We start from the raw sequence: 10334 nt of genomic DNA, 5'->3' as shown, positions 1-10334 counted from the left end.
CGGCAATGGCAGAGTCCTCTCGTGCAGTGGCCAGAGAAGCTGGTTTATTCGCGCCGCCGCTGGTTCGAATCTAAGTCGCGAAAACGCTTTGTATTCTTTTATTTAATAAATGTTTGGCTCGGTTCCACCGATGGCGGAGACGCGAGTCAACCATGAAACGGCCGCTTAGTAGCTGCGCTATAACAAGTTTCGATTCCGTGCACTGCGCACACATGTGTACACCTTAAACGAAAAGGCGGTGAAATTCTTGGAGTGTTTCATTTTGATAGAATTTTATTAGCGGGTCTCTCGTCCACACGCACTTCTTGATATTTTCAAAATAAATACGTGCAGCTGTCGCATCCGGGACGATGAGCATTGGCCCTGGATTCCTCCATTGTAACTTGTATAGCAGCTGCGCACCGCGTTCCATCCGCAAACGGCGTAAACTACCATCTGGAGCTAGTAAAGACTTTTAGCCGAGCGGGTTTGCGGCCAGCGGCGCTGAGCGGCCCAGCGGATACACCAGCGGAGCGTCGAGCGAGAAAAGACTTTTAGCTCGGCGGGTCCGGAACCCACCCGAGCGGAAAAGATCGGCGCGCTCTGTTGCGCCACCTCGTGGTCAGAATTGGAGCTAGCGTAATATGAATACGCGTCGCGCTTGTTTTTATTATGCTATAACTGCGGAATAAATGTAATTTTCTTTTGTTTTCTCTATATTAGTTTAAAATAGGGGTGTTTTGGATGCAGTAGAAGAATATTTCTGTTAGAAAAAATGTTTGCGACTGCGACGCTACGAAAATGAAGCCAATTGCTAACCGCCAGGTCAGTTGTTCTTTCGTGCGCTTTTTTAGTTGCTTCTGCTCTGCTTATATCCGTTTCCAAGATGCCGAAAAGCATATTGCAAGATCCGCTACTCCTGTCGAGACTTAAATGGTCCGAGATAGAAGATTTGTTGTGCCTGGAAGTGTTTGGAGAGGCGCGCCGTGACCCACTTTCCGTACGTGGACTTCTCAACATTGACGCGATGGACAGTGGTGTTTCAGGACCTATTTTCGTTTTGAAAAGGATGATGTGCGGCGACTAAGGGTGGCCTTGCGCATCCCCGAACACGTGGTAACCCCGCAGAGGGTTTCAGTACCTGGCGACGACTCCGAACACGTGGTAACCCCGCAGAGGGTTTCAGTACCTGGCGACGAGGCTCTGTGCATAACGCTTAGACGGCTGGCTTATCCAAACCGGTTAATGGATCTCGAGGACCTTTTCGGGCGGCACAGTTCGACGATGCCCTCCTTGGCAAATCAAGTTCTCCGGCACATCGACGAATGTTTCTTTCACTTGCTGGATGACGTAAATAATCACAGCTGGCTCAACATCGACACACTGGAGAAATTCTCGCAGGTAAGTGGCTAATACATCATAATTTGGTTTGAAACCTACTCAGGCTAGGAAAAACGGCCGCCTTGGCCGAGATTCGATCCCGCATCCTCAGGCACACTAGTCGAGTGCCCTAACCACTGCGCCAGCACGGCGGGGCTGTACATCATAACTAGGATCACAGATCAATTTGTAGCAATTTTGAACCCACTTGTTTGTTCTTTCAGGCCATTCATTCCAAAGGAGCCCCTCTGACGAACTGCTGGGCTTTCATCGATGGCACAGCACGGGCAATTTGCCGACCCTCAAGGGACCAAAAACTTTATTTCAGCGGCCACAAACGATTCCATGCCCTGAAGTATCAAGCCATAATGTGCCCCAATGGAATCATTTGCCAATTGGATGGGTCATATCCCGGCAGTAAACATGATGCTGGTGAGTGAATAACCAACTTCAGCAAAAACAAATGAGCCCAGCTGTCCTAACCAAGTGCTGCTGACTCATATAATACTATTTTTTTTACTCTTTCAGGTAACTTTGGGATCAGCAAAGTGTACTCTAAACTGGAAAAGCTTGTTCAAGGGCATGATTACCGCATTTATGGAGACCCTGCCTACCCACTGCGGCCCCTTCTGCTCAAGCCCTATGGCGGTGCATCCTTGACTCCGGAGCAGTGCGAATTTAATAGGGCTATGAGTAGTGTGAGGCAGGCCGTGGAGTGGGGTTTCGGTAAAATTGCAGGGCTGTTTGCTTTTGTAGACTTTAAGAAGAACCAAAAGATGTACCTCCAGAACTTGCCCCGAATCTACAAAGCGAGTGCTCTTCTTGCAAGCTGCCATACCTGTATATACAGTGCCCAGGTATCGCAATATTTCGGACTTGATCCACCAGATCTTGAAGCTTACCTCACTCCTCTGTAGTTCTAGCAAACCAGACATATTCCGAAATCTGAGCTTTTGCAAAACGTTATCCAAAAATACAGTCTAAACGCAAACACTTAGCACAGGAGTCACGTATTTTTATTCAAAAAGTGAAAAATTGCTTGGCTTTGCGCGTTGATAATTTTCTGAAGGCTTTCAAGTAGTTTTTCATGCTCTCTTTCATGGCGTGAGACTTCAAGCTGGTGTTTTTTTCTTCTTCTAGATCCAGCTTCCGCTCCTCAAGAGCGAGTCGCCGTGCCTCATTTTCCACTTTTGCATTTTCAATTTTCATCTTTTCTTTCTCAATTTCCATCTCCTTCAGGCGTATTTCATATTCGTGCGTCTCACGCATGGTCAGCAGCTGGAGGCCCATATGTTGTAGTCCTCTGCCTCCTGCAAAGACAGGCAGAGAAGGCTATTTTTACATTTAATTCATACCTCTGCGACAACCTTTGTGAAACTGGACTTTACTCCTTCTTTTAACTTTCTATCTCCTGAATTCCATTCCCCCTTTCTCAGCTTATGCCTTGTGAAAAACTTCTCGAATAAAAAAATAATTCATGTAAGAGCTTCTACTAAAGCACAAAAGTCAGCATTGCATTTTTCCACAAAACATAATGAATTGGCATTCCACAACTGAAGCTGACTGATTTTTATGAAATCAGTGTTGAAGTACTAATTTGCACACAAATGGAAAAAAGAACCCATAGCAAGAAGAGTAGAACATTTAGAAATCTCTTTTTTTCTTTTTTAATTATGACTTTTCAACTATGACTGGATGTTGTTATGCTGTAATTGCCTTGCAATCATGTTCCGAATGTTTATAGCTCTTTTAATGTGTATCTGCAAGTGTTGACATGTCGCTATGCAACATCTAATTCTCTGTTGTTAGCCAATATATAAGCCATGGGCCAAACTTTGTCTTATCTTGTTTTATAAAAAAAATTGTGTAAGGGGTTGGAGCTTTTGTTAGGTGTTCTGTCATCACTTTTACCCCAGTCACCTCTTTGTCTGTGTCTGAAAATATGAGAAAAGAAAGAAAGAACATAGTTTCTCTTGAAATGTCTCTTCAGTGCTAAATGCATAAACACTAAAGGCGGCTTTAAAGCTTGTGTTTTTAGCTCTGTGCACGTCATTCTATCTTGCAGAGTTCAGAAAAAATGTCTCTGGATGTGTGAGCAAACTATATGGTTGCTTCTTTACTATCCACCAAGACAAGACTACATTTGTGCCGAGGAAAAAGAAACTAATGCCAGTAATCTGTGGTACTGGAATTATTGTAGTTGTTGAACAATGTGCAGGCAATGTGTATAAATTTCCTTGTTAGCTATCCAGAGATTTTTGACACTGACTACGCATGTGAATGCATAAACAGTTCTTGAAATCTCGCCTGTAGTAATGAGAGGCAGGAATTGTCGCCTAGCTGCAGGTTGGCGCAGATCTTGTCCAGTCGCAGTCGTCGACTGCTGGTGTGGCTGTCCTGCAGAGACTTGGGGCAGCGGCTGATGGTCATTTGCTGACTGAGAAGCTTGCTCTTCCTGGTGCTCCTCAACCTCTCCATCAGAAGCAGCAGCAGATGGGGTTACTGGAGGATCTGGGTTGTATATGCTGAGGAGGGCCTGAGCAGCGGGAGATTGTGACTCTAATGCATCAACAAAGAAAAAAAATGGAGAGAGAAAAACATAGCAGTCAGTCCGATAGCACCTTTTCCCGCAACTGGATCCATGTGAAAATAAACACTCACATCTGACGATTAATTTTTACAAGCCTCAGCAGTCGAGAATAAGATCTACGGATGTCATAATAATTTTCCTTCTCAGTATTATATTGCATTTCATGTTGAGTACTGCATTGTTATTGTTGCAATCCAGACTTTGTTTTGCTTATCAAATTACCACTGCTCTTGTTCATGCATATATTTTTATCTGTATTCTCAGGGTTAAATTAAAACAATGATCTTGCTTGTTCGCTCTAATCAATGCGTATTTTGAGCATTTATGTAGTTTTTATAATTAAAGGCAGGGGTTGTTGTTACTTTTTATTTATCACATCCTGTACAGGAGGTCCTTTTGAGCCTCCTCCTCTCATGCTTTGTAAATAAACTGAAGGCTAATCAATACCTTAATGACAATCACTTGCATTGCTGTGTCGTGTTGTCAACGTGCGTATAAGCGGCCAACATTCTGAATAACACATGGGTCCTCTGCTGTCCCTAAATGTGCATTTCAGGCTCCAGTTCGCTTTTTTTTCACTATTGATAATGCACAAGGTGCCGCCAAGTTGATTGATAGTAAGTAGGATCATTACATGTCGCCTTCTGAACCACTGCCTTAAGCTGGCATACTTTCTATTAGTATTGGGGTATATATTTTTACTTTTAAATATCTTGCAAATCTACAGTAGCAACAATCTAGGAATTATTTTATTTTTTCGTAGATACTGAAATCCCACAATTTGGAATTTTAACGAGATGGGGAAAAATAACAATACACCAGACAGTGCAATGACAAAAAGAGTAAAAATTGACAAGTTAAAGCATAAAAAGAAAAATATCCATTTCCTACATGCCATAGAATGATGGAAGCAAATAATAGTGACGACTGCAGCACTTCAGGTAACTCAGGTTATTCTAGTCAGTCACCATTCTTGGAGAAAAGGAATACATATAACAGTTACTACGCGGCTGATATGGAACATGCCTTTGTCTAGTAGCGTAACCAGTTGAAAAGGAGATAGTTTTATGGATCGGTTTTACAGTGTACATTATTTATTGAAATCAGAACTTCAATCTGCTGACATGATTGCTTTGACTTATTTAGGGCAAGTTAGCTCTTGTTAATCAGGCATTGACTGAAGTACACTTAAAACTATTATAAGAAACCTTAACCCTTTTGTGCGTTCTTTTTCTACATTATTAGTTACATTTCGTATTGCAGTGGTTCATTTGCAGAAACGCATAGCGCGAGAACACCCATAACATGTTCCAAGTTCTGCATGCGTTTTCTAATTTCCGTGCCGAAGATCAAAAGCACAAACACGCGACACGGACCCACACATGTCAAAACTTACCATCCACTGCTCCTAACACGCAACTCTGGGAAGCCACCGCCGCAGAATCGCTGCAGTAAGGAGCCTCTTCCTGCGCCGAATTACTGCTACTTGTTCCCGCGTCAATCGCGGTCCTCTTCACGGAGGTAGTGCAGTTGCTTGCCAGTTGCTGCCTCTTTCTGTTAACAACAATGCCCCCGCTTCGCGGAAATATTCGGGGCTCATAGTAACAGTGCGGGCATAATCTGACAAATCCTGCAGGATCTGTTCCTTTTCCGCGTATTCCTCTTCCGTGCCCGACCTGAACATGGCAAAATACACACGTCTCATAAACAAGTGAACGATAGTGTACAACTGTTTTAGCAGTATACGCAAACAGAACTTACTTCTTCAAATTCTTTGTATCCTGTTGCCTCCAGTATCCCAGAAGAAGATCAACCCTGTCCTTCACACCACGCAGCGTGAGGTCTCTGTCGATCACTTTCTTCAGGTTCGTGATCACTAATATCCATTTAATCTCGTCGCCAAAAGGCCTGGTTGCTGCTACTTCCCGCAGAATACAAGTGTCTTCATATGGAGTAAAGCATTTGCGAGGATTCTTGGCTTGCAAACGGGCCTGCGCCGCGGTCGTAACCGACGAAACAGCGTTGCCAGCGGTCGTGCTGGCGGCCGCCATCTTGAATACCCATACACGCCCGCGCGCGCTTCCGCACGCTCGCGCGCTCCGCTGAGGAAGGCCTCCCAGCGGGGCGCCGTAAACGCGCTCGCCGCCCCAGCGCACTGCGCATGCGCAGTGGAGTCCGCGCTCGTCCGCTCCGCTCCGCTGGCCGTAAAAACGCTCAGCTAAAACTCTCTAATGAGTATTCCCCCCCCCCCCCCCTTTCTGCTTGCGCACATGACAGAACTCCTCAGGGAAGATATCTGTAAATCCTGAGAGCAGCAGTTTCGCAGAGATCGTCACCGCTTGAATGAGTGATAACAAAGAAAAGCGAGGAATTCTTTATTTTCATCACCCTCTAAAAGACGTTAACACAGAGCGCCTCGCTCCTTTGGCTGCCTATTTGTGATAAATGTGCGATTTGCTGGAGCGCAGTCTGCGGTCTGTCACTCGCTATTACCATTCTAAAGCTGAGGTAAAGGGGTACTAACACATCCCGGTTGTCATCCTCGAATACTGATTTGACAGAATATTTGTTACAATATTTTGTCTGAAGATTTTTGTTGTTCGCTTTCTATCTAGGCAGCGGGTGCTGTTCAACGCGTGCTGTTTACCTGTGACAAGTGCGGAGGTAGCTTCCCTTCGAGGGAGCACAGGGACTAGCGCTGGTGGAACCAGCATCCTGGTAAACCAAGCAGCAACACTGCAACACGAATGAAGGAGACGAGCTCAGTAGTACTGCAGTAAGGAGGAGCTGGAACAAGTACACTATTGCCTGTACTCAAGCTGGGCCAGCTGTGCCACCGCTGTTTGTGCAGGCATGACAGTGATGTCTATCAAATGAATGAGTTTTTATGGCTCCGTAGCGGACGCCTTCTTATAAGCTTAGTACTGAAAGAAAAGCTCCGGTAGCCAAGCAAACAAAGTTGCGCTAGTAAACCTGAACTCCGAGGAAGAACTTCACAAAAAATATAATGTACTTGTTAAGTTGTTTAAGGTGACACTGCAGTAGACAGAGTTGAAAACAAGCTCAAAACAGCATTATTATGCTGCATCCACTCTCCTGCATAGATTACACACTGACAGTGCCTAAACGCCTGTCAGGCAGCACAAAATGCGTATCTTGGCGTCACCTGATACACTCGAGCCGTGCCATTGAGGCACAACGCATTGCAGGAGTACACCAATACTCTTTGTTTGAGCACGACTCTCATATGAGCGGCCTCTGGAGATGGCATGTCTTTCGACAGCGTCGCTTAGGGTGGTATTTCCTGAAGGCAGAACAGTTAATAGGCTGGTGGCAATAAGACTGCTGTTGAATTTCTTAAAGCAGCTCTCGAACACCTAAGAAGAGCAAAAACTCGGAAATCCCTATAATGTGTTTCGAACAACTGAACTGAGACAAACAACACACTTCTACATTCACCAGATAACCGAAAATCATGAGGGAGAACTGGTGAGCCCTTTCCGACGACTTTTTTCATTCTCGGCCTCTCGCTCCTTTCACGCGTTGCGTATGTTGCATGGCTGTTGCAGAGCACCTGGATGGCTCTGGCAAGTGCTCTTCAGAGAGCACCGTAGGAGACAAGTTAACAACCTTGGTGACGTAACCTTGCAGCGTCTTCACAACCTTCCACCGGATAGTGAGGAAACTCGCCCCCACTGCAGCCGTCAGTTAAATTAGTAGTTGTTCGCCCGGGAAGAGCAACCTGTTTACACAAGGCTTGCCACTGGAAGCACCTGCCATCGCAGGACAGTGGCGCATCGCTTAACCGCTGCACCACTGCGCCAGGAGGGATGTGAGGATTGTCAGGTGTCGTAATTAAACCATTACGCTACCCCTTCGTACCGTGAACGCAGAGCCCAAGTGCTCCATCCAATATTTTATTCAACAAGTGTGCATGGTTCTTGTGTTGCGTGCAAGAAGTGCACTACGTATGCATGGAGCTCCAATTAGCTCTGCACCACCCCCTGGCTTGGCTTGGTACGCATGCACTCCCCACGAGCTACGCCATTTTTAGGAGCAGGTCTTTGGTAGACCAACAGCCACAATAAAAACAGCAATGTAGGCCGTCATGGTAACTCAACATGGTGGTGATGTAACCATAACTTTTGCATATGTCCTTTCTAGTAATATTTACATTCAGCTTTGAAAGAGGAATATTATTTTGAGGTGCTTTTTCTGATGCATACGAAAACTTTCGGTAAAACACGCAGATGTGATAAATGTGCAAAAGAAATGGCATGCCTTAAAAACTGAATGATACCACTCACTGATGACTGTAGAGCGGTAGAGCATCGACCTTTCAGCATGCATAAAGTGAAGACAGGAGAGCAGAGGCGCGCAGACGGTGAGATTCGAACGTTGACTTGCCATAACTCATCTTCTGCTAAACCCCAAAATATTCTTACTGATCCGTGAAGAGTCGCTCTTTAAATTCTCGCGGCTTCATACAGAGACACACAGCATAAAAGGGTTCGGTCTCGGCCGCGGCGGCCGAATTTCGATGGAGGTGAAATTCTAGAGTCCCGTGTACTGTGCGATGTCAGTGCACGATAAAGAACCCCAGATGGTCGAAATTTCCGGAGCCCTTTGCTACGGCGTCCCTCATAGCCTGAGTAGCTTTTGGCGCTAAACCCTAATAAGCCAAACCAAACAGTATAAAAGGGAAGTGTTGGGGATAACAGTCTATGGCAAGTACCTTAATAATCTGTGATTCTCTGATGACATTGGCTTGCTATATTTATCAGGATTTGAATTGCAAAACAAGATCAATGAGTTAGACTTGTGTAGCTGTATTGCGGGTCCAAAATTATATGCTGAAAACCAGAGCAATATTTATAGTCTTGTACGGGAACAGCAGTTTACAAATGAAAATGAGGTGCTGGATGTATTCAGGTGTTACGTCTACTTGCAGATACGAATCAGCAGAGAGAAAGAACTAGAAGAGTAAGAATAGTATGGAGCGCAATTGACAGGTTTTCTCAGAGCATGAATGATAGTTTACCAGTATCGCTCAAGTGAAAAGTATATAACAGCTGTATCTTAGCGGTACTCACCAATAGGACAAAAAATTCGAGGCTAACGAAAATTCTTCAAATTAAGCGCAGCTGGCTATGGAAAGATAAATGATTTTTATGACGTTGAGAGACAGAAAGAGGGTAGAGTTGGCTACGTATCAAGCACGTGTTAATGACATCCTAGCCGAAATCAAGAGGAAGAACTGGGCTTGGCCAGGGCATGAAGATAAGCGATGGTCCCTAAGGGTAAAAGACTAGATTCCGAGAGAAGGAAAGCCTAGCAGGGGTTGGCAGTAAAATTAAGTGGGGAAATGAGATTAAGAAATTTGCGAGGATTGGGTGGCCGCAGCTGGCACCGGAGAGGTCTGTTTGGACAGGTATGGAAGAGGCCTTTTTCCTTCCTGTGCGGTTTTGCACACAGCAATATTTTTTATTTCATATACGATGTGACGTATATGAGCGCTAAGCGCAACGAGCAATGATCAGCAAACCTTATTTGGTGAACTAAATATTAGCCTTATGCAATCTATACGGCGGTTTTATGGAGCCTGAGTGACACAGTGAGAACTCAAGAAACACAAGTTGAACCCAACGAACTGATCTCAAGGCACTTCATGCAAGAGATGTGGACTGCTCTCGTTAGTTCTTCGGGTGGCCAAATAATGACTATTTTTAGTAAAAACATAGTTTCCTATTAATACGTACATGATGGTGGGGACTGGAGTAAAAGCTTCCTTACGGCAGCTTCAAAGGGTGCGAGTCTCCACTCTGGCAACGGCAGGCTTCCGAGGAAATTTCGAGAATGTCTTGCCCATTTGAATGGGCTGGCTTCTGTGCTGACAGACGATAACGAACACACCTACATAGTACGCGAATGCCTGACTTCTGTAAACGAAGGGGCCGCCAAAGCATTGCTACTTGATAGATCTTCCAGGAAAGATAACCAGCATATTGTACGATAGTCTGTAACGGCACAAATGGGCGGCCGTACATTTACAGGCAAGTTTTTCTAGTCACTGATACGGCAGCCAGCCATTCCTTCCCGTAAAGAAGCAGTTATTTTCTGGTTTTGTGAAAGTTAGCCTTCCACAAGGAAAACATTGTGAAATGATAATGTGAGCGGTAAAACCCCCGCGCCAATGCGGATGGTAGTATGCTTCCTCTATGGAGGAACGGCTCACGCATGGCTTATAGATAGAATTTTATCAATAATAACAAAAATAAAAGTAAAACAGAAGAGTTAAATTTGAAGGAAACAATAAGTTCCTATCTTACTGTCTTGCTGGTGACTTATATGAATAGGTGACGGGCTGGGATGGGAACGAAAGCTG

General features: G+C 44.9%; 1 pseudogene; it reads left to right on the top strand.

Moving 5' to 3' along the window:
* Positions 1 to 865: 865 nt before the first annotated feature.
* On the top strand, positions 866 to 2276 carry LOC149327451 (uncharacterized; annotated as a pseudogene).
* The last annotated feature ends 8058 nt before the right edge of the window (positions 2277 to 10334 follow it).

The sequence above is a fragment of the Amblyomma mixtum genome, chromosome 10 (assembly GCF_055824585.1).
Source record: "Amblyomma mixtum isolate Tamu chromosome 10, ASM5582458v1, whole genome shotgun sequence".
NCBI lineage: Eukaryota > Metazoa > Arthropoda > Arachnida > Ixodida > Ixodidae > Amblyomma > Amblyomma mixtum.
Note: the sequence above shows the minus strand (reverse complement) of the source record. Positions and strands in the feature narration are given on the sequence as shown.